General features: G+C 35.6%; 1 long non-coding RNA gene across 1 annotated transcript in view; it reads right to left on the bottom strand.

The window, feature by feature from the left end:
- Nucleotides 1-1,496: 1,496 nt before the first annotated feature.
- The window catches only part of LOC128653840 (uncharacterized), a 105,946-nt gene continuing 81,020 nt past the window's right edge, over nucleotides 1,497-26,422 (bottom strand). Inside the window, exon 3 of the long non-coding RNA XR_008401396.1 lies at nucleotides 1,497-2,314. This is a non-coding gene — a long non-coding RNA (uncharacterized LOC128653840). The remainder of the gene's footprint in view (nucleotides 2,315-26,422) is intronic.

Below are 26,422 nucleotides of genomic sequence, written 5' to 3'. Positions count from 1 at the left end.
AGTTACTTAGCCCAATATTAGGATACCTGGTGGTGAACTGCTGCTCTGAATATCAATATATCCACCTACCTCATCTAGTCAGAAGCCAAATAGATCTATAACAAGATAAAAATAACATTTCATCCAAGCATGTGTGCCACTGCCTGCTATTGTGTAATAATGACCTGGAAACTGGTGGCTTCTTCATAATATATAATGTTAAAAAGATATGTGTGTGTGAAAAAAATGGTTATACTATTGACTGCAAAGTAATGAAATAAAAGAGAAAGTCCAGTTACATTCTAGAAAATAAGGTTTTTATTTTTTTGTGCTGACAGAAAATGAACACATTGAAAGAGAGATACCAGTGTGACTATGTTCCTAATTAATGTTTTTACTGAAATCCTAAATGTGAGCAATGTTTATGGTTCAATCCATTCATGAGTCATGTTGTATCATGTGTAGCACAGGAGAGCAGTGGGTGATCTAATTTCCCTGTACATTCTTATTTCCTTTTCTGTATATGTGCAGCAGTTATATGTTTAAAAACTGTTCTTCAATATGCATGATAACATATTTTAGAATTTAATGTCCCATAAATAACTAATAAAATTATGGTCACATACTTAAAATACTAGTTGAGTAGAAACCCTCGCTGTGATTAATGTGAAAATAAAAAGCTGCTTGACTACACAAGCTACATTGCTATAAACTTCCATGATGCAGATAGAAATTGCAATTTAAAAAAAAAACAAAAAAAACTTTCTAATTTACTTTTATTATTATGCAGTTTATTCTATTGGTATCCTTTGTTAAAGAGCATGTTGGGGATTTACAAGTGCATGTTTCAGAAAGAACAAACATACAATATTAAATAACTTTACATGTTACTTGTTATCTAATGTGCTTTGTTCTCTTGGTATCCTTTGAAAATCATAACTAGGTAGGCTCAGGAGCAGCAATGCACTATTGGGAGCAGCTGCTGATTGATGGCTGCACATATATGTCTTTTGTCATTGGCTCATTTAATGTGTTCATTTAGCACCCAGTAGTGCATTGCTGCATATCCTTCAACAAAGGATTCCAAGAGAATGAAGCAAATTTAATAATTAGCAAATCGGACCTGAAACCTGTCAATTTAATCATAAATTTAAGCTGCCTCTGTCAGGCGTATCACAGCCAGTGCCTCACCAGCCTCTGACCTCACCGCACGTCACTGGTATATACTGTATATATATATATATATATATATATATATATATATATATATATATATATATATGTTAAAGCCGTTTGAAGACCTATTTATTTTCAAACACCTTATACCATCTATCTTTGAGCCATTATAACATTTAATATTTTTTATTCATTTTTATCATACAGTGTTTATATAAGTGTAACTCACTCATACGTGTTCTTTTAAGCACAAGTTATTATGAATAGAAATTCTGAACCTCCATCAATTCTGCTTCTTAAACACCCCTGACCCATTTAGTCATTATGACTCAGAGACCGGCTTTACTATGTCAGTATTAAGCATTTTAATACAGCAAGGGATCATTATAATTTCAATCATAATTATATTTATTTGCATCCTTCATAGGGAGTTGAGTTTGTTTGTAGGCTGTTTTTTCAGCCAGTACATTTACATAATTTTATCAAGGTGCCATTTTAATAAAACAGTACAATTTGTATATCACGGCCTTATTTTGCATTAATTTAAAAGAGGGTATTCTTCCTAATGGTTTCTATTCATGTGACATACATAACACTGGAGTATATTTTTTTCCATCAGGACTTATATTTTTTAATATATTATTATATACATTTGCCCCCATTTATGAAGCTGCTTAAGTAGCTTCTAGACTGTTTCAGTGCGGGCTCGATCGTGTGAACCAGCAATCGAAAGTTATTCAGCAGCTGCTTCCTAAATATGCCTGTAACATCAGAGGCTTGAAATGTCAAATAGCTAGGGCGTGCTTTTCCGGAATGACTTATAAACCCTGCTGGTACACAATTGGTTAGACATGAGCAGGGGGCGGGGCTGCGTGCTTAAATTCTGGCAGTTCTTGCCAATCCCAAGGCCCCAAATGTGTGCAAACAGGTTGTCTTAATGAGAACCTGGTCCATATGCATCATCATAAATGGGGGCCATTGCCCTGGTATCTTTTTATATTAAACATCTCTCTAATATTCACACTTTTCTGTTCCCTGATCTTGTTGCATATAACATAATATTTAAACGTTGGACGGTATTGTCAGTGTGTTTTTTCAGTAATCAAAATCCAAAAATGCTTCTGATCTTCATACTCCTGAAGCAGGAAATGTTTAACTCCTGAAAACAACACAAAATGGTTATCTTTGTAGTTAAATGCGCAGGATTAAGGAAAAACAAAATGGTGATTTTGTGGGTTTAGCAATTACGTCAGAGATTAAAGGAGCTGTATGTTGAGTGATCTCTTTTTAATAGTGTGTAGTGATGTGATGCTAATAGTTGACGTGCAATTAACCTATTATTCTCCAAAATCATAGAGATATGTGTATATGTCTCTAAGGTATTTTAAAAGGGGCATGTGCGTTTGTTGGATTATTGGTTTCCCAAATTTCTATAAATATAAAAGTGCTTATTATTAGTTTTTAACTTTAATTGACTTATTGGATTGTCACCCAATATCAGGCATGGCGCACTATTTAGCCCTATCGTTCGCTCGCAAACACAGCTGGAAGTAAACTTTGAACGTGCATGGGTAAGCACGCATTACAAGTTGAAAGTAAATTGTTTGCAATGCGTGCTAACTTCAGGAGTTCAGATATCGCAACCTCGCTAACTTCTTCTCCCCAAAAACATAAAGTGATTGTAAACTTTAACGAATTAAAGCCCAGTATCAAGTACAAATCTTAAAAACAGGGGCGCTTTCATTAATTTACGTTTACAAAGACGCTTATTTTTAAAAATACTTACCTTTGAGTTATGGTAAACATAACGCCAATCCTCAGCCCGCATCTCCTGCTTTCTTTAGCAGATTGATAAAGAATCCCGCTTCCTCCAATCATTGTGTGCTCCCTTAGGCCTAGATTTAGAGTTCGGCGGTAGCCGTCAAAACCAGCGTTAGAGGCTCCTAACGCTGGTTTTGGGCGCCCGCTGGTATTTGGAGTCAGTGATTAAAGGGTCTAACGCTCACTTTTCAGCCGCGACTTTTCCATACCGCAGATCCCCCTACGCCATTTGCGTAGCCTATCTTTTCAATGGGATCTTTCTAACGCTGGTATTTAGAGTCGTTTCTGCAGTGAGCGTTAGAGCTCTAACGACAAGATTCCAGCCGCCTGAAAATAGCAGGAGTTAAGAGCTTTCTGGCTAACGCCGGTTTCTAAAGCTCTTAACTACTGTACCCTAAAGTACACTAACACCCATAAACTACCTATGTACCCCTAAACCGAGGTCCCCCCACATCGCCGCCACTCGATTAAAATTTTTAACCCCTAATCTGCCGACCGCCACCTACGTTATACTTATGTACCCCTAATCTGCTGCCCCTAACACCGCCGACCCCTGTATTATATCTATTAACCCCTAACTTGCCCCCCACAACGTCGCCGCAAGCTACTTAAAATAATTAACCCCTAATCTTCCGACCGCAAATCGCCGCCACCTACGTTATCCCTATGTACCCCTAATCTGCTACCCCTAACATCGCCGACCCCTATGTTATATTTATTAACCCCTAATCTGCCCCCCACAACGTCGCCGACACCTACCTACACTTATTAACCCCTAATCTGCCGAGCGGACCTGAGCGCTACTATAATAAAGTTATTAACCCCTAATCCGCCTCACTAACCCTATCATAAATAGTATTAACCCCTAATCTGCCCTCCCTAACATCGCCGACACCTACCTTCAATTATTAACCCCTAATCTGCCGACCGGAGCTCACCGCTATTCTAATAAATGTATTAACCCCTAAAGCTAAGTCTAACCCTAACACTAACACCCCCCTAAGTTAAATATAATTTTTATCTAACGAAATAAATTAACTCTTATTAAATAAATAATTCCTATTTAAAGCTAAATACTTACCTGTAAAATACATCCTAATATAGCTACAATATAAATTATAATTATATTATAGCTATTTTAGGATTAATATTTATTTTACAGGCAACTTTGTAATTATTTTAACCAGGTACAATAGCTATTAAATAGTTAAGAACTATTTAATAGTTACCTAGTTAAAATAATTACAAATTTACCTGTAAAATAAATCCTAACCTAAGATATAATTAAACCTAACACTACCCTATCAATAAAATAATTAAATAAACTACCTACAATTACCTACAATTAACCTAACACTACACTATCAATAAATTAATTAAACACAATTGCTACAAATAAATAAAATTAAATAAACTATCTAAAGTACAAAAAATAAAAAAGAACTAAGTTACAGAAAATAATAAAATATTTACAAACATAAGAAAAATATTACAACAATTTTAAACTAATTACACCTACTCTAAGCCCCCTAATAAAATAACAAAGCCCCCCAAAATAAAAAATTCCCTACCCTATTCTAAAATACAAATATTACAAGCTCTTTTACCTTACCAGCCCTGAACAGGGCCCTTTGCGGGGCATGCCCCAAGAATTTCAGCTCTTTTGCCTGTAAAAAAAAACATACAATACCCCCCCCCCAACATTACAACCCACCACCCACATACCCCTAATCTAACCCAAACCCCCCTTAAATAAACCTAACACTACCCCCCTGATGATCTTCCTACCTTGTCTTCACCATGCCAGGTTCACCGATCCGTCCTGGCTCCAAGATCTTCATCCACCCCAAGCGGGGGCTAGACATCCACTGAAGAAGTCCAGAAGAGGGTCCAAAGTCTTCCTCCTATCCGGCAAGAAGAGGACATCCGGACCGGCAAACATCTTCTCCAAGCGGCATCTTCTATCTTCTTCCATCCGATGACGACCGGCTCCATCTTGAAGACCTCCAGCGCGGATCCATCCTCTTCTTCCGACGACTAGACGACGAATGACGGTTCCTTTAAGGGACGTCATCCAAGATGGCGTCCCTCGAATTCCGATTGGCTGATAGGATTCTATCAGCCAATCGGAATTAAGGTAGGAATTTTCTGATTGGCTGATGGAATCAGCCAATCAGAATATAGTTCAATCCGATTGGCTGATCCAATCAGCCAATCAGATTGAGCTCGCATTCTATTGGCTGATCGGAACAGCCAATAGAATGCGAGCTCAATCTGATTGGCTGATTGGATCAGCCAATCGGATTGAACTATATTCTGATTGGCTGATTCCATCAGCCAATCAGAAAATTCCTACCTTAATTCCGATTGGCTGATAGAATCCTATCAGCCAATCGGAATTCGAGGGACGCCATCTTGGATGACGTCCCTTAAAGGAACCGTCATTCGTCGTCTAGTCGTCGGAAGAAGAGGATGGATCCGCGCTGGAGGTCTTCAAGATGGAGCCGGTCGTCATCGGATGGAAGAAGATAGAAGATGCCGCTTGGAGAAGATGTTTGCCGGTCCGGATGTCCTCTTCTTGCCGGATAGGAGGAAGACTTTGGACCCTCTTCTGGACTTCTTCAGTGGATGTCTAGCCCCCGCTTGGGGTGGATGAAGATCTTGGAGCCAGGACGGATCGGTGAACCTGGCATGGTGAAGACAAGGTAGGAAGATCATCAGGGGGGTAGTGTTAGGTTTATTTAAGGGGGGTTTGGGTTAGATTAGGGGTATGTGGGTGGTGGGTTGTAATGTTGGGGGGGGGGTATTGTATGTTTTTTTTTACAGGCAAAAGAGCTGAAATTCTTGGGGCATGCCCCGCAAAGGGCCCTGTTCAGGGCTGGTAAGGTAAAAGAGCTTGTAATATTTGTATTTTAGAATAGGGTAGGGAATTTTTTATTTTGGGGGGCTTTGTTATTTTATTAGGGGGCTTAGAGTAGGTGTAATTAGTTTAAAATTGTTGTAATATTTTTCTTATGTTTGTAAATATTTTATTATTTTCTGTAACTTAGTTCTTTTTTATTTTTTGTACTTTAGATAGTTTATTTAATTTTATTTATTTGTAGCAATTGTGTTTAATTAATTTATTGATAGTGTAGTGTTAGGTTAATTGTAGGTAATTGTAGGTAGTTTATTTAATTATTTTATTGATAGGGTAGTGTTAGGTTTAATTATATCTTAGGTTAGGATTTATTTTACAGGTAAATTTGTAATTATTTTAACTAGGTAACTATTAAATAGTTCTTAACTATTTAATAGCTATTGTACCTGGTTAAAATAATTACAAAGTTGCCTGTAAAATAAATATTAATCCTAAAATAGCTATAATATAATTATAATTTATATTGTAGCTATATTAGGATGTATTTTACAGGTAAGTATTTAGCTTTAAATAGGAATTATTTATTTAATAAGAGTTAATTTATTTCGTTAGATAAAAATTATATTTAACTTAGGGGGGTGTTAGTGTTAGGGTTAGACTTAGCTTTAGGGGTTAATACATTTATTAGAATAGCGGTGAGCTCCGGTCGGCAGATTAGGGGTTAATAATTGAAGGTAGGTGTCGGCGATGTTAGGGAGGGCAGATTAGGGGTTAATACTATTTATGATAGGGTTAGTGAGGCGGATTAGGGGTTAATAACTTTATTATAGTAGCGCTCAGGTCCGCTCGGCAGATTAGGGGTTAATAAGTGTAGGTAGGTGTCGGCGACGTTGTGGGGGGCAGATTAGGGGTTAATAAATATAACATAGGGGTCGGCGATGTTAGGGCAGCAGATTAGGGGTACATAGGGATAACGTAGGTGGCGGCGGTTTACGGAGCGGCAGATTAGGGGTTAAAAGTGTAATGCAGGGGTCAGCGATAGCGGGGGCGGCAGATTAGGGGTTAATAAGTGTAAGGTTAGGGGTGTTTAGACTCGGGGTACATGTTAGGGTGTTAGGTGCAGACGTAGGAAGTGTTTCCCCATAGGAAACAATGGGGCTGCGTTAGGAGCTGAACGCTGCTTTTTTGCAGGTGTTAGGTTTTTTTTCAGCTCAAACAGCCCCATTGTTTCCTATGGGAGAATCGTGCACGAGCACGTTTTTGATGCCGGCCGCGTCCGTAAGCAACTCTGGTATCGAGAGTTGCATTTGCGGTAAAAATGCTCTACGCTCCTTTTTTGGAGCCTAACGCAGCATTTGTTTGAACTCTCGATACCAGAGTTAAATTTATGGTGCGGCCAGAAAAAAACCCGCGGAGCGTTAACAGCCCTTTTACCGCCGAACTCTAAATCTAGGCCTTAGTGTCCAACTCGTGGGGCACGCTTTAAAAAAAAACCAACTAACACTTATCGTTTGTGCACTAACCCAACACTAACCTACAGAGCTAAACCCGTAGGTAGTTATGCATATTTTACATTCCAATGTTCTTTATATAGAAGAAAATGTTATTTTATATATATATATATATATATATATATATATATATATAAAATTAAAAATGTTTTAAATATATGTCTATACCTATCTATATGAATGTATACAGGTATAGATATATACAGCTATATATAGCAATGTATATTTAAAAATACTAAGAACATTTTCTACTATGTTAAGAACATTGGAATGTAAAATATTTACAGAACAAACACAGTAAAACACATTATAAAATATTAAAATGTAATACAATTGATTTTCATGTTTTGAAATATTTGAGTGGAAAGGGCTACAAAATTTATATATGTGTGTGTGTGAATATATGTATGTATATATGTATATTTGTGTATATACTGTACATGTATATATATATATATATATATATATATACACCCATACCCATATTTATAAATATATATCCATTATATACCTTTCCATTCAATTACCTTGTCATATACCATATACCTTTAAACCCTTATTTAATTTTTTGTTAAATGGACAGTCCCCTTATTTCAGTTATTTTGATAGACTTGCATTTTAGCCCTTTCATAAATAACTCCATGGGCATGAGCACAATTTTATCTATATGGCACATATGAACTAATACCCTCTAGCTGTGAAAAACTGTCAAATGCATTCAGATAAGAGGCAGCCTTCAAGGCCTTAGAAATTAGCATATGCGCCTCCTAGGTTTAGTTTTTAACAAAAAAATACCAAGAGAACAAAGTAAATTTGATGATAGAAGTAAATTGGAAAGTTTTTTTAAAATGACATGCCCTAGGTGAATCATGAAAGTTTAATTTTGACTAGACTGTTCCTTTAATATTTATTTGAATATTTTTTATCAGATAGTGTGTATATATCAGTTTAAGGGGTCAATTTATTATTGTGCGGACAGACATGATACAATGTATCGTATCATGTCCGCCGCACATCAATAAATCATTGCACCAGCAGTTCTTGTGAATTGCTGGTGCAAAACCGACCCCTGCAGATTTGGCCGCTAGCAGGTGGTGTCAATCAGCCCGATCGTATTCGATTCGGCTGATTGCTGTCCACCACCTCAGAGGTGAAGGACGAGTTAAGGAGCAGCGATCTTAGGACCGCTGCTTCTTAACTTCCACTTCAGACGGAACTGAAGCGGAGTGGGTCGGAAGCAGCATCCGCTGCTTCATAAATCGACCCCTAACACTTTATTTTAAAGTCTTTATGTTGTGTTTGGTGCACATTTTATCCACTCTGCCAAATCTGACGCTGGCTAATTTTGTTTGCGCTCAAACATTTTTATATTCAACTTGTAATATGCGTGCAAGTTAGCGCGGTGTCGATATTGCTTATCGTGGCTCGCGATCCACTTGTAATATGACCCATTGCAGGGTAATTTCAGTCTGTTTTGGCCATGTGGAATACCAATGTTATATTTGCAAAATGTTTGCGGTACTTAATAATCATTTGAAAAGTATTTTCTGGGATTTATCAATCCTTTTAGCTGTTCAATTAGATAAGTGGAAATGGTCTTGGAAATGTGCTGTTAAAGGGACAGAAATGTCAAAAATGAAATGTGCATAGATGCAGGTAAATGTTAAATATAATCACATTTTATACCTTCATTAGTAACAATGCTTCTAGGGAAAGTTATTACTGCTGTTCTGTTGTAAACACACGCTGTGAGAGCTCCATTCACCAGCATTCAAACACCACACCATCTCAGAGAGTCAGCGGTGGCTTGCATGACACAAGTTTTCACTAAAGCAACGCATGCCACCGCCAACTCTCTGACCAGTCAGGGGGCTGTAGCGAATCATGTCCGCCCGGCATCGCTAAATGCTGACAGCATACGCTGTCAGCATTTAACATTACACAAGCATTTCACAAGACAGCATTTGTTTATTGGTGGGTAAATTAATCCACCAATCAGCATGAATAACCCAGGTTGTTCACCAAAATTGGGCTGGCATCTAAACTTACATTCTTGCATTTCAATTAAAGATACCAAGAGAATGAAGAAAATGTGATAATAGGAGTAAATTAGAAAGTTGCTTAAAATTGCATGCTCTATCTTAATCACGCAAGAAAAAAAATTGGGTTCAGTGTCCATTTAAGGTCAGAATTTGTGCTGTGATCAAGCAAACATGAATAATGTTTAGTAAAAAATGTATTTGCAAGTTACATACTTTAATTGTCCTCTTAAAAGTGAAGGTCAATTTCAATAAATTAGTGCCCGGTTTTTAATAATCCTATTAAAAACAGGGGCACTTTAATTCATCAAAATTGACATTTCACTCGTTTTCTTAAAAAACTTATATTTTAATCCTGACTCTAGCGATTGCCCCGGCTGTCGGAAGCCTCTTCATACGTCAGAAATGACGAATCCGGCTACCTTCAATCACAGCTTTCCCACCACGGGGGAATCATGGCCTGAGGCAACGCCATGATTGGAGGTAGCCGGATTCGTCATTTCGGAGCCGCAAAGAGGGCTTGCGACGGGCGGAGGAAGCGCTGCAGCGGCTGTCAGGATTAAAAGGTACGTTTTTGAAGAAAACTAGTGAAATGTCAATTTTGATGAATTAAAGTGCCCTTGTTTTTAATAGGATTATTAAAAACTGGACACTAATTCATCGAAATTGACCTCCACTTTAAGGTTCATGAGACAAGTAAAATGTACACAAATGCAAGAGATGTGCAATATTCTTTAAGGCTGCGTTGCTTTTCCATGATTTTACCACATTTTCTAAATATGGCTAGTACTTCCTCATCTTTCGCCTCACTGCCAGTTAAAGATTACAATAAATGTTCCGCTTTATAACTCAGAATAATATATTTCTGCTTTGTAAAGTTAGTCATAGCTTCTCCTAAGGCACATAGTGAAAGTGTAAAGTAAATGTTATGTTGTAAGTAGCATCACTTTATATATATGTTTTCTACTGCTATAGTTTAGGTTTGTGTTGTGCTCCATGTTAAATATTGATTTTCAAATGTAGCTTTTGAGTGCATGAAATGAGGAAATGATAGTCACCCAGCACATAGCAAATTTTGAAAATCTGAAGTAAATTGGTTCAGTATTCTAAGTTATTCACGTGAAAAGCATAATTTTGTGAGGGCAGCCATTTAAGTGAAATATGCAGAATTTGATCTTCATGGATTTGGCAATTTAAGGGACATTTTTATGTGCATATTGTTTATCAGCAATTAAGGTAAGTATTGAATTGCACATTACCCAGGTAATGCTAGGATTACCCAAGCGGCGGTGGGTAAAGCCTGATGTAAGATCATAAATCCCCTCAGACCGCTCGAGTCACTGCATCAAACATATATACGATGCACTGTAATTCCCCCATCTTCACTATCTTTTTTGCCTCAGCCTAGGGTTTTCAAGGGGGGCAAAGCTGGAGGGTTCAAGGGGGGTAAAGGTTCACTTGGTGTGGATGCCAGAGGATCGGTGTGGCAAAAATGTTAAAACATTGTGTAGAATGGGGAATTACAGTACATCAGACTTTACCCACAGTTGCTTGGGTAATCCTAGCATTTCTGACTTCACCCGTAACATTATATATATATACACCTATTTATATACTGTATATATGTGTGTGCATGGCTATGCTAGGTATCTGTGCATGTGCGTGTATATATGGCTGTGCTGTGTGTTTGTGTGAAAAAGATGTCCTTAAAGGGACATGAAAGCCAATTTTTTTTCTTTTGTGATTTAGAAAGATCATGTCATTTTAAACAACTTTCTATTACTTCTATTATCTAATTTGCTTCATTCTCTTGATATCACTTGCTGAAAAGCATATCTAGATATGTCAGTAGCTGCTGATTGGTTGCTGCACCTAGAGGTCTTGTGTGATTGGCTAACACATGTGCATTGCTATTTCTTCAACAAAGGATATCTAAAGAATTGAGCAAATTAAATAATAGAAGTAAATTGGAAAGTTGTTTAAAATTGCATGCCCTATCTGAATCATGAAAGTTTAATTTTGACTAGACTGTCCCTTTAAGGGATATGAAACCCAAAAAAAACAAATTTTACGATTCAGACAGAGCATGTAATTTTAAGCATCTTTCTAATTTACTTCTATTAACAATTTCCTTTGTTCTCTAGTTATCTTTTTGCTTAAAAAGCAGGGTTGTATGCTTAGGAGCCGGCCCATTTCTGGAGAACTATATTGCAGCAGTTTTGCAAGAATGTTATCCATTTGCAAGAGCAGTAGATGGCAGCACTCTTTCCTGTATTGCTCCAGGTGCCTACCTAGGTATCTCTTCAACACACAATATCATAGGAACAAGCAAATTTTATAATAGAAGTAAATTGGAAACTTTTTTTTTTAAATGGTTTGTTCTGTCTGAATGACAAAATAAACATTTTGGGTATCATATCCCTTTAAGCACTTGGTTGCAATTTTAACAATGCATTGCAGGCAACTGAATAAGGAACATTTTTATTATTACATTTGTTTAAATAAATGAAAAGGGGTGAATTCAATGTCAAAAAATAGGAGTTCAATTTCTCTCAAATGTAAAAAAGCAAAGAAATGAATGCTTTCAACTCTGTTAATGAGAATCTGAGACTTCTTATTATCCCATGATGCAAAAAGTAATTGCAGAAGATGCACAGAATGTTACTGTTACTAATGAGGAGCACATAATGTTACAGTGTGTGGCTATAACGCCCATGCTGCGAATCTTCACCTTTCCTCTTCTTCATCATCCATCTATTCCATCAGGAAGGAGACAAATAATCTACAAGCATAGGCAACATCATATGTTTTATGAAGAAATGATTTGTAAAGAAATATTTTTAATATAACAAAATGTGTTATTTGGGCATGCAAGTAAGAATTTCAAATGTGATCCCATATTTAGGAAGGCCAGATTTGAACATTGGTAGAAAAGAAAACAAATACAAATACAGCCAGACTATACTTCCATTTGCTTTCTAAAACAGGGACCTGGAGTCTGGTACGCATGATTGTCTAGGGGAAATAGCCCAGGTACTTTGGCAGGGTCCTCAGGGGCGTGGTCAGGTTGTTCAGGGTACAGACAAGGAATTTCTAGGTGAGGCTTTAATCTCCCTGGTTTTAAAATGAATGCAAAGTAGAGCAAGGACAGCAGTACACAGATCTCAAACTGTAGCAATACCAAGAACTCAGAGCTAGACACACACCTAGACATGAAATACAGATGGATAGAAAAGCAACAAAATATACACACAGACTACCAAGACGTTCTACATGAACACATACAACTTTCCACATTTTTATTCACTAAAATTTGAATATTGCCCTCTTGTCTATTTAGCACTTAACAGATGAAAGTTGGGGATTTGAGAATGTTCCCTGGCCACCCTCATTGTGTTTTCTTTGTTTATTTTTTGCTAAGCTCTGTGAGCAAGTTTGGCAGCCATTCAAAATAATCATACATTCATAGCAGAAACAGAGAAATCCTGTTTGCATTTTACAACTGATTCACCGGCATTCTGTTCTCTGTCACCAAATTACTTACAAAGGTCTCACAGGAAACTTTAACACATCCAATGAATCAGCCAATATCGAATCAGGCTTGAAAGCTATTCCGTTGGCATTTCCTCTCTATTGTAGAACATCTGCCAACACCTCCATCTGACTTGCAGAAGCATGAAGGAGACAGACTGCTGATATTTCAGGTTGCTTATAAAGATGCACCTTTTAAATCAACTAGAAATAAGCTGAACCCTGGAGGATCCAAAACTAGTTTAATAATATTTTCACTGTTTTTTATGTTTGTACAAAACACTAAGGGGTCAAAATGCATTGCAGCCTTAAAAATATAATTCAATTTTGGGCAAATGGCATTTCATTACAAGCCTATCAATCCAGATAACTGATGTGTGTGATGTGGGTGAGCAGGGCAATATGCCTAAGTGGTGATTACTACAACTCCACTATACTTCTAGATTGTAAGCTTTTTGGGGGAGAGTTCTTGCATTGTCAATTGTAATGTACTGTATAATTCAGTGAAGTGATCATATACTCTTTGCTGTGAACTATGGTGGCACTTTACAAATAAATTACAATCATAATAAGGAAAATTATGTGTTGTCATTTCCAGTGTATTCCTGCAAGTTTCAGGAATGTAATATGTGTACTTTGTGGTATATGTTTCTGTTCCCATCAGATTTGTTTAGCTATCATAATTCAGATACAGCATGTAATTTTAAGCAAGTTTCGAATTTAGTATCCTTTGTTGAAGAGAAAACCTAGGTATGCTCATAAGAGCTAAAGAGTGTACAAGTGTCTTTAGTACTTTATGCAGCAGTGTTTTGCAACACTTTTTGTAGCAGTGTTATACAATGTCGCAAACACTTCTACATAAAATGCTAACCTTAGCTCCTATGAGTCTACCTAGATTTACTCTTCAACAAAGGAGACTAACGGAACAAAGAAAATTTGATAGTAGATGTAAATTGGAAAGATGTTTAAAATTTACAGTTCTGTCAAAACCAGGAATGTTTAATTTTGACTTTACTGTACCTTTTACTTTTTTATTCCCTTAACAACCGCAATGTACCATGTATGTCACCAGTCACAAAGGGTTTTTGCACTGTGACCAAGGTATTATACCCTCCCTTCTTGTCATTGGAAATAGCACAGTCTCACTACTGGCCGTGAGACCGAACTATTAATTGCACAATCCCCTTGGAAAGACCAGCGATGGTCTTTAAGGGGTTCTTAAGGGGGTACTGAATTTAGTCCAAGATACAACAATTTAAACTGATTATTCTTTTTTTATAATCTATTTATCATTATTTATACTTATTCAATATGCAAAACCAGAATACAAGATAAATAAATATATTTATACCCACCTGGCATCAATAATCTGACCCACGTACAAGAATAAAATAAGTGTATAGCTGCTTGTATATACAGCCAAGAAACAAACTATATACTTACCACCCACACAATGTATTTGCTATTTGGCCACATAAGATCATATGACTTGCAGTAAGCCACTAAAGGTACATTCTTTTTTTTTTATTTAAATACATTTTAATTAAATTTCAGAATATCTCATGCACAGTAAATAAAAAAGAAAAAATATAGAGGATCATTCTTCCTCTGACATAAATCCAAAGAAAACAAAAGGGGAAAGAAAATTCAAGCGTAGTGAACATTTACATATCTACTATGTCACAATATACTAGCTTATACAATAACCTCTCTGCAAGGGAAAGAAAAAGAAGGAAAGAAAGAAGGAAAGAAAGAAGGAAAGAAAGAAGGAAAGAAAGAAGGAAAGAAAGAAGGAAAGAAAGAAGGAAAGAAAGAAGGAAAGAAAGAAGGAGAGAAAGAAGGAAAGAAAGAAAGAAAGAAAGAAAGAAAGAAAGAAAGAAAGAAAGAGGGTGTGTGACTGGGTCAGTCTCTCTCTCGCTCCCTCCACCCAATCTTAAATCTACCGATTTGCCCAATTCTCTGGAAAGTGGCCTGCAAAGACATTTTGTAACACATATTCAGTATTACTGAAACTAATTGAGATTGTACATTTTCTGGGAGAGCCTTAATGAATACTGTACATTTATTAAAAAAAAATAAAAAAATTGTAGATCTGTAGGATATTGCATAGCAAATTGTTCCATGATAAACTGCGTTATATATGCCTTTTTGCACTCAGCACATTTAGAAACTCTGTGAGATTTCCAATTCTTAAGGATAAGGTTCCGAGTTACTAATATTATTACACTGAGCAAGTCGGTATTCCTATATTGCTGCGAATATTTAATTAAAAAGAAGACATGTTGAGTAGCAATCCCATTTTCCATTAATAATGTTATTTTTAGCCAGTAGTTTATTTGGGACCATAATGTATCTATTTTAGGGCATAACCAAAAGTAATGGAGGGTATCCGCTGCCTGTGCGTTACATTTAGGACAGCCTTGATTTATCTTATACCACTTCTTAAGGCTATATGCTGTTATGTATGTTCTATTTATCAATTTTAAATGTGATTCATGCCACATCGTTGATATCCAAGCTTTATTTATTATTTTTAAATTATCTTGTACATTTTACTAGTGATGTCGGGAAAATCTTTTTGCCATCTAGTTTGAATCTCCTCTATTTGTTTTAGATTCAAATTTGAGTTAATTAGACCATATATATGTGAGATTGAATGTACTCCCCCTTGATATAATTTGATGCTAATATCTAATGGCCCCAAAGACCAATCTGCATTATATAATTTTAGTAGCTTGTTAATATAATGTCTGATTTGTAGAAAAGCAAAGAAGTCACATTTAGACAAGCTAAATTGCATTGCAATATTCTGGAAGGATTTGATAGATAAATCTGGTGATAGAAATTGTTTAATCTGTGTTAAACCTTTGGTCTTCTATTGCACAAAGACCCTATGTGTAAAACCAGGTTCAAATGCAGGATTTCTAATAATTGGTAAAAATTCTGTACAAAAAGTATTAATAATAATCTCTAGGCAATAGTTTTTTCCACGCCAATATTATGCTTTTGAAGGAAATCAGATTGATTATTTTACTCCGCAGCATGTATTGGGGGCAATGTAATAAAGCTTTAAGATCATATGGAGCTAACATCCCGGTTTCACATTGGAAAAAAGTTACATATTCCTGATCAGTAATTCAGTATATTGCAAATTTAAGTAAAGCAGCTAAATTGTAAAACTTAATGTTTGGAAAGACTAAACCAGCTGCTTCATTGGGTTGCATCAATTTATTTATGTCAATTCGTGGTCTTTTCCTGTTCCAGATAAATTTTGTACATGCTTGATTGAAACTGGTCAAATCTGCTTTTCTAAAGAGAAGCGAGATATTTTGGAGCAGATATAATAGTTTTGGAAACAGGATTATTTTGATTAACATTACTTGGGCCGTGACAGAAATTGGAAGGTTCATCCACTCTATTGTATTTCTTTTACATTCTATTAAAAATTTGGTAAAATTACTATCGTAGCATTTTTGTGGGTCCTTGGTTAATATAACTCCCAGATATTTTATTTGTTGGACTTCTTTAAAGGGATGATTACAGGAAAGTTTAACTGGTTTGTTTAACCATAAGAGTTCCAATTTCTTGATATTGATTTTGTATGCTGATATGGAACCAAATTGTGATATAATAGCTATCAAGGTCGGTAAAGTCTCTTCCAAACTACTTAGGTATATTAATAGATAATCTGCATATAAAGAAAGGACAATATTCTGTCCTACTATTTGGATACCTTTCAATTGTTGTCTCAATAGAATTGCTAAGGGTTCCAGAGAAATATTGAAGAGAAGAGGAGATAAAGGGCATCCTTGCCTAGTGCCTCGATGGAGATTAAATCTGACAATAACCCTTTGACTATAAAGGTACATCCCAATTTTTATTTATATATTTATAGTGCTTGCTGATTTTTTGCTACATATAGCCACCAATCAGCAAGCGCAACCCAGGTGCTGAACCAAAAATGGGCTGGCTCCTTAGTAAAGATTCCTGCTTTTTCAAATAAAGATAGCAAGAGAACAAAGAAAAATTGATAATGGGAGTAAATTAGAAAGTTGATTAAAATTGCATGCTGTATCTTAATCATGAAACGGATCCTTCTTATATTAAAAATTTCTATTTATATATCACTGCCTACTTCCTAATGGTTTCTATTCATGTGACCTACATACTTAACAGGGGAGTGTTTTTTTTGTTTTACCATCGGGACTTATCATTTTTATTACATATGTTGGTCCCCATTTACAAAGCTTCTGAGCTGCATTGGAGCAGGCTCGCTCATGAGGTCCTGTAACTGAAAGTTCATCAGCAACTGCTTCTTAATGTGCCCCTAACCTCAGAGGTTGGAAATGTCAAACAGTTCGGACTTGTTCATCCAGGATGACTGACAAGCCCTGCTCGTACACAATTGGTTGCATGCGAGCAGAGGGCAAGGTTGCGCGCTTTGATTTCGGCAGCGGATGCTAATCCCAAGGACAGAATGTTTGCAGACAGGTTCTCTTGATGAGAAGCTTGTCTGCATGCAGCTTCATAAATGGGGACCATAGTCCTGGTTTATTTATATGATCTCTCCATTTTTCACAGCTTCCCATTCCCTGATCTTGTTGTACATAACATACTTTTGATTTACTCAGCAATATGGGAGACAATTGTATTTTTTTAATCAAATCCATATAATTACCAACACCATTACAAAGAGCACAAATTATTTGTTTTTTATGTTTCCAAATTTGTATCATCTCTTAATGAATTAAGTTTTATGTATCCTACACATTTTAGCCTTCTATAGAATCTTGAGGCTGAGTACTATAAATTATATTCTACCTAATAATTCCGCTAATAATTTTACAGTGCTTTAGATAATTTTTCATATCGATAGACTTTGTTCTCCAAAAAAAAAAAAATGTTCACACACTGCAATGCTTCTTTGGAAATTTGTACCGCTTGCTTGCTGCTGTGCTCACTTTGCCTCACATGGTATTGCGTAACATCCATTTAATCTACAATTGACAGTGAAAATTATGGTAAATTCAAAATATTTTATTGTGATAACCGAGCATTTAAAAAAAATTATATTTGAAAGTGACTCCAAATTTTAATGTTAAAGCAAATGTAAATTTTGATGCTAAAGTGCTCGGTTTTTAAAAATTTGATTAAAAACAGGGGCACTTTAATTAATCAAAATTTACATTTCACTCGTGTCGTGAAAAAATACTTACCTTTTAATCTTGACAGCTGTCGCAAAGCCTCTTCCTGGGTCTAAAATGAGGAACCGGCTTCCTCCAAACACGGCTTCGAATCAGACACTGATTCCCCAGGGGGGGAAGCTGGGATTGGAGGATGACCGATGCAACATTTCTGATGTCAGAAATGGCTTTGCGATGACCGGGGGAAGCTGGAGCGGCTGAGAAGTTTAAAAGGTAAGTATTTTTTCATAACAGGAGTGAAATGTAAATTTTGATTAATTAAAGTGTCCCTGTTTTTAATCAAATTTTTAATAAACGGGCACTTTAGCATCAAAATTTACATTCACTTTAATGCTTATTTGCTCTAAAAAAAAATCACTTTTTGTTTAAATATTCCAACAATTGGATAGTGCTCCACTGGGGCCGTCTTCATGGTCTCTAATAAACCTGAGTCATCTAATCAAGACACAAAAATGGCAAATGAAGTTGAGTTCAGCAACAAAATATTATATTATATTACCATTCTGAACCTGGTGACATTCTATGGGAGTATTTCAGGAATCATTTTGAACACACAATTGTAATGCTGTTTTTGAAAGGTGAACTGAGGCTTTATAGAATCAAAGTAAACGCTTGAGAAGTTTTGTAAAGAAAAAGCGACACAAATCTTTAAAAAAAAAAAAACTTTATTACATTTCTTTAAAATATAATTTTAAATTAATAAAAGCTATTGTGAAATGAAAGCTGTGGGGGGAAACAACATACAGGGGCCGAATTATCCAATGGAGGGCGGACATGATTTGCTGAAGGCTCGCACGGAAACAGGGGGATCAGGGGGCATTCGGCCCTTGTTAAATCGACCACATAATATATAACTACATACATGATGTTTAACTAGAAAGATAATAGAAGTTAAAAAAAAAAGACAGAATAACATTTCAGTATTATTTAGATTGCATTGGAAATTAAACATGTTCTACATTTTTTGTACAAGTCACTCATTCCTAAATAAAAAGATGAACAATAAAATATAAATTAGTGTGTATTTTCCCACTGTATTAATTTGAGACAAATACTGGATTAACCATAGATGTAGTGAGTAGTGTAGTATTGGAATATACATTTATACAATATCAGTTTAGAATAAAAAGAGAATTATTGTGTGCTTCTTATTTTGATCACTATGAAATCAACGCAAAAAGATTGAGATTTGGGGGGTATATCTATCAAATTCTGTATGGAGCTTGAAGCACCGTCTAAAGACCGCTGCTCCATAACCTGTACGCCTGCTCTGAGGAGGCGCACTGCGCGCTTTGGGTGTAGCGCTTGTATTACAAGTTGAACGTAAACATGTGAGTGAAATCGCGATTTACCCTAGAGCTCTGGTAAACTGTTTTACAAAACAAAAAAGTGTCACAAAATGCATAAAAATTCATTAAAGAGTACAGTTGCACTCATATTAATGCTATCAAATAAAAATGATTAAAACAATTGCATTAAAAAGCTATATGGGCTCATATATATATATATATATATATATATATATCTACACTTATAATACACATAAATACATATGTGTACGTATATATAAGTGTTTTGGAGCCCTTTGCAGTTAAGTAGATGAAAACATGTAAAAACATATTTATGCAATATTTATATTTAATGGTGTTTATGTATTTACTGTAAATATTTCACTTCCAATGTTCTGCACAGAGCAGAATATGTTCTTTGTATTTATAAATAGATATTCCTATATATATCTGTATATATCTATACCTATATATAATTATATATATAGGTATAGATATATATTTTAGAAAAATACCCTGAGATATAAGTAGAAAGCAGGAGCCTTAAATATTGTTTCACTTGTAATCTGGAGTAAAATGTTAAATTATATATAGTGTGGAGGGGAGGGGACTTTGCAAAGCACTTTCATTACTTATTTTACATGGGTTTTTTTTGTAATTTAAATTATGATAACCTTTTGTAATGCAGTGATTATCATAAATTGTTCTTTAATGATTCAGACAGAGAATGCATTCTTAAACAACTTTTTAATTTACTTCTTTTATACAATCTGCTTATTTTTCTTGGTATCCTTTGTTGAAAAACATACCTAGGTAGGCTCAGAAGCAGAAATGCACTACTGGGGGCTAGCTGCTGATTGATGGCTGCATATATTTGCCTCTTCTCATTGATTTACCAGATGTGTTCAGCTAGCTCTCAGTAGTGCATTGCTGCTACTTCAACAAACGATACCACGATAATGAAACAAATTTGATAATAGAAGTAAATTGTAAACTTGTTAAACATTGTATACTCTGTCTGAATTTAGAAAGAAAAATGTAGGTTTCATGTCCCTTTAATTTCTGATGTATACAAAACAAAATTACTTTAATGCCCCTTTAAGAAATCACTTTTTCAATGGAGTGTAACTTGAAAACACCTATTGTGTCTATTTGAATAATGCTAAATTCTTATTCAATGAATCTACCAAACTGGCTTAATTTCTGGTTCCAGGTATTATCTTGGTAAATTATATTTCCTTCCAGCACTTTGGTAAATTCCTTTTATCTAAGCCGATCCCAATCAGTTAAGATAGTAAAATAAGTTTAACTGCTAATAAAACAAAATATATTTTTTCATACAGTAAAATAAAAAGGTTATTAACATTATTATAACAAAAAATATATCTCAGAAAATGAATCTCTCATACATTTCTTAAATAAATAGGAAATAACACAATGCAGCCTACAGGAAAGTAGCTTCCTTTAAATAAATACCTTAGGATACAGTTTTCACAGCCTCTACTAAATAACAAGATTAGTGGCAAAAAGGAAACACCTGAAATAGGAAATCTCTTACAACAACTTTCTATTATAATTCATTCAGATTTTAAGTTACTCCTTAAAGGGACATCAAGTCAAAATAAACTTTTATGATTCAGAAAGAGCATGCAGTTTTAAAGACATTTTCCAATTTACTTCCATTATCAAATTTTACACAGTCTTTTTTATATACACACTTTCTGGGGAACAAGATCCTACTAAGTATATGCACAAGCTCACAGGGTATACGTATACTAGTCTGTGATTGGCTAATGACTGTCACATGATACAGGGGGACGGAAAATGGGAGAAAAAAATAAAATTTGTCAGAACAAAAATCTACTGCTTATTTGAAATTCAGAGTAGGTGTTAATGCATTTTCTTTTATTATGCACTTGTTAATTATGCAATCCTACTACATTGAGTGATCCTTTAAATTTCCCTTTAAATGCACATTTAAAACATGTTTGACCATTCAATTTTTTAGTTTTACAGGGACATAAAATGATATAAAGCTTCAACATGCTATATTATTTTCTTTTTTCATTATTGCTTGTTGGAAACTATGGGCCTAGCATAAAAACGCAAGTAGCATTTTTTGCTCTGGTATATGGTTAATATTTATTAGACTTGTGCATTCCGATCCTACATTAGGATCCGAATGCGGAAGTAATTGCTATTCGTCTCTTTTCAGAGCTGGATTGAATCTGGTGCAAGATCACCACGTTAAAGGGACACTGAACCCATTTTTTTTCTTTCAGGATTCAGATAGAGCATGCAATTTTAAGCAACTTTCTAATTTACTCCTATTATCAAATTTTCTTCATTCTCTTGCTATCTTTATTTGAAAAAGAAGGCATCTAAGCTAAGGAGCCAGACAATTTATGGTTAAGAGCTCTGGACAGCACTTTTTTATTGGTGGATGAATTTATCCACCAATCGGCAAGAACAACGCAGGTTGTTAACCAAAAATGGTCTGGCATCTAAACTTACATTCTTGCTTTTCAAATAAAGATACCAAGAGAATTAAGAAAATTTGGTAATATGAGTAAATTAGAAAGCTGCTTAAAATTGCATGCTCTATCTCAATCACGAAAGAAAAAATGTGGGTTCAGTGTCCCTTTAAGATCTGTGCAAATCCAGATCTTGATTCCTGCTTAAAAAAGAGACTAATATAGCTTACTTCCACATTCGGATCCTAACAAAAAGGATCCGAATGCACAAGCCTTATACAGGTTTATTGTGAGTGTAATAGCTAGTGCTTCAGTGATGACGTCACTAAAGCACTTATAAGATGCGCCTAGGATTGGTATTACAAAAAATTAATTAATTATAAAAAATTAATTAAAGATAGAATTATTGGTATGTGAGCTATAAAGATAGAATTAATTAGTATATCAAATAGCAACAACAGTAGCATTGTGATATTAATATTATAACATCAGTGTAATGGCACTCCAAAGTGAAGAAAATAATACAAACTGTATAGTCCAGTGTATATATTCTAATACAAAGTCCAGGAATACACAATGGTGATTCCAAAAGCTGGCAGGTAGACAGGAGTATTCCAAGAGAGTGTAGGCCGCTCCTCCAGGGTGTTGTGCCGCAACACGGATGACAAATCTAGGAAGGAAAGGATAGAGGGCGCCACATGGTGCAAATCATAAAAAATAAATTAGAGCAACAATTGGATCACAAGAATCCTACTCACACAGTATAAGGCACCAATGTGCAGTATTCGCAGTCCGGAACCACACGTCGTCCGGTAGACCTCTTTTGAAGTGTGTCGTCAGATGGGATTCCTCGTCTCACCAGGGAGAGTCCAGGGAAGCCCAAAAGTGGTATAATGGGAGCAAATCAGTGTCCAAAATAGCTCACACCATAGATCCAAAAGCTCCAAATATATGGTGATACAATATAATATAATTGGCCTAAGCCAAAATGATGCAGCAGATGGAGAGTTAAAAAGTAAGATAAAATTTATTCCAAATTAAAAACAACAGCAACGTGTTTCTCAGTGTTAAACACTGTTTCATCAGGTTATACAAACATACTCTCAACTGCCATATTTAAAATAAAAAAGAACCAATCATTGATCAGAAAAAATCCACACCCCAATTGGGGCATACCATTATACATATAATGAGGTGAACAACAGTTTTGTTTATAACATTCTATAAATTAAAATATATAAAAATTATGTAAAATCTGCAGAACCTATTGTAGTATGCCACATAAGCAATCATTTTCCAAGGACAACAAAAAGTGGTTTCTTATTTGAAACACAAAGTAATTCTAATCTGTTATCATTAGCACCCCTGGCATAATCTGATAGTGGTATGAACTGTTGATAGCAACAGCTTTTTATTAGTAGCGACTTTTTATTACATGTAATTTGTACATACCAATATTTTTTTATTATTTATTATTAATGTGGTTACATATATTTCTCCCCTACTAGTTAGGAGAATATAAAGAAATGATAATTATTATGATGTTATTAGTTTAAAGGGCAACTATAATAGACACTTCATGTTTCCATAGTAACCCTCCTGTGTCGATCTAAAATGGGTTTGATGACAGAGAGGGGGTGTGTGGTTGAAGTCACGCCGAAAACTCTAGAACGGACATGCCAAATTTAAAATGACCTGTTGATATAATGTCTATAGATTGTAGAGCACAGCACTCACGCTGTCTAGGTAGACCAGTTGATATTAATATGATAACATAACACGGCATTTGAGCAGAAGGCGTGAATATTAACCAGGGGGTGTGTGGGTTTCGGCACAGGGGTGTGTGTGAATGAGCCAATCCGAGGGGCCGAAAGATAAGGAGGACCAATCGGGTTAAAGGATGGATGCAAAGGGGAGGGAGGATGTGACGTACACCCATGCAATGGGGGCGTGAATGTAGGGGAAAAGAAGTCGTGAATGACAATCAATCGATGGGGCCTGTCAGTAGCCAAGTACGTGATAAAGAGAAAGGGACATGCTAAGCCCGTTCCTAACATCATAGTGCATAAATAGATGGCATAAGTGAAGGCATAAAAATGATGGGTAATAAAGTTAATTACAACCCATGAAATGTACATACAGGAAATATCAATAAGATAATAATGTCTATAAATAGTATTAAGGCAAATGGAAGAATAATAATACCGTATTTTTCACTTATTTCTATATATATATATATACCCTTACGGTATTATTATTCCTCCATTTGCCTTAATACTATTTATAGACCTTATTATCTTATTGATATTTCCTGTATGTACATTTCACGGGTTGTAATTAACTTTATTACCCATCACATTTATGCCTTCACTTATGCCATCTATTTATGCACTATGATGTTAGGAACGGGCTTAGCATGTCCCTTTCTCTTTATCACGTACTTGGCTACTGACAGGCCCCATCGATTGATTGTCATTCACGACTTCTTTTCCCCTACATTCACGCCCCCATTGCACGGGTGTACGTCACATCCTCCCTCCCCTTTGCATCCATCCTTTAACCCGATTGGTCCTCCTTATCTTTCGGCCCCTCGGATTGGCTCATTCACACACACCCCTGTGCCGAAACCCACACACCCCCTGGTTAATATTCACGCCTTCTGCTCAAATGCCGTGTTATGTTATCATATTAATATCAACTGGTCTACCTAGACAGCGTGAGTGCTGTGCTCTACAATCTATAGACATTATATCAACAGGTCATTTTAAATTTGGCATGTCCGTTCTAGAGTTTTCGGCGTGACTTCAACCACACACCCCCTCTCTGTCATCAAACCCATTTTAGATCGACACAGGAGGGTTACTATGGAAACATGAAGTGTCTATTATAGTTGCCCTTTAAACTAATAACATCATAATAATTATCATTTCTTTATATTCTCCTAACTAGTAGGGGAGAAATATATGTAACCACATTAATAATAAATAATAAAAAAATATTGGTATGTACAAATTACATGTAATAAAAAGTCGCTACTAATAAAAAGCTGTTGCTATCAACAGTTCATACCACTATCAGATTATGCCAGGGGTGCTAATGATAACAGATTAGAATTACTTTGTGTTTCAAATAAGAAACCACTTTTTGTTGTCCTTGGAAAATGATTGCTTATGTGGCATACTACAATAGGTTCTGCAGATTTTACATAATTTTTATATATTTTAATTTATACAATGTTATAAACAAAACTGTTGTTCACCTCATTATATGTATAATGGTATGCCCCAATTGGGGTGTGGATTTTTTCTGATCAATGATTGGTTCTTTTTTATTTTAAATATGGCAGTTGAGAGTATGTTTGTATAACCTGATGAAACAGTGTTTAACACTGAGAAACGCGTTGCTGTTGTTTTTAATTTGGAATAAATTTTATCTTACTTTTTAACTCTCCATCTGCTGCATCATTTTGGCTTAGGCCAATTATATTATATTGTATCACCATATATTTGGAGCTTTTGGATCTATGGTGTGAGCTATTTTGGACACTGATTTGCTCCCATTATACCACTTTTGGGCTTCCCTGGACTCTCCCTGGTGAGACGAGGAATCCCATCTGACGACACACTTCAAAAGAGGTCTACCGGACGATGTGTGGTTCCGGACTGCGAATACTGCACATTGGTGCCTTATACTGTGTGAGTAGGATTCTTGTGATCCAATTGTTGCTCTAATTTATTTTTTATGATTTGCACCATGTGGCGCCCTCTATCCTTTCCTTCCTTTATTGTGAGTGTGGCGGTATAGTGATCACTATTCCTGTATAATAGTGCACATGGGTTATTTCTCTCAGATGACATATTTCTATGAGGGCCTGCATCAAAATTCATGTTGAATAGCGCTCAAACGCAAAGCCTATGGAGTGCAAAAATTCCACTCAAATAGTGGAATATTTGTTTAAGCCATACACCTTTCATGCTTTTGAATGCACAATAGCAAGTGATAATAGTTAATACCTGTTTTTCAAAAGCATTAAAAGAGAAAAAAATATTTCCCTTTACTTAAAGGGCACTAAAGTAAAGATTAAACTTTCATGATTGAGACGTACATGCAATTTCCAATATACTTCCATTATGAAATTGTTTAAAGTCTTTTTATATTAGACGTATGCATGCATTCAACAGTTTTGTCCACTGCTGAATGCAGAAGATGGCAGCCCCTCCCAGCATTCTGCTTTTTTTGGAGCCGGATTTCTTCTTGTGCAAATCCAGATCTAAGTGTGTTGCACTTTTATAAGAATAAACCCTTTCCCCAAAAATAGACTAATGTTGCAAGCGATCAGTTTTGTCTGCATTCAGCAGTGAACAAAGCTGCATAATCTGTTTATATGCACACTTTCTGAAGCACCAGCTACTACTGAGCATGTGCAAGAGCTCACAGTGTATACATATATGATTCTGTCATTGGCTGATGGCTGTCACATGATAAAGTGGGTAGGGAAATGGAAGTAATATGAAATTTCTCAGAAAAAAAATCTACTA

Source organism: Bombina bombina, chromosome 1 (genome assembly GCF_027579735.1).
Source record: "Bombina bombina isolate aBomBom1 chromosome 1, aBomBom1.pri, whole genome shotgun sequence".
Lineage (NCBI taxonomy): Eukaryota > Metazoa > Chordata > Amphibia > Anura > Bombinatoridae > Bombina > Bombina bombina.
This window is presented reverse-complemented; position numbering and strand designations above follow the sequence as displayed.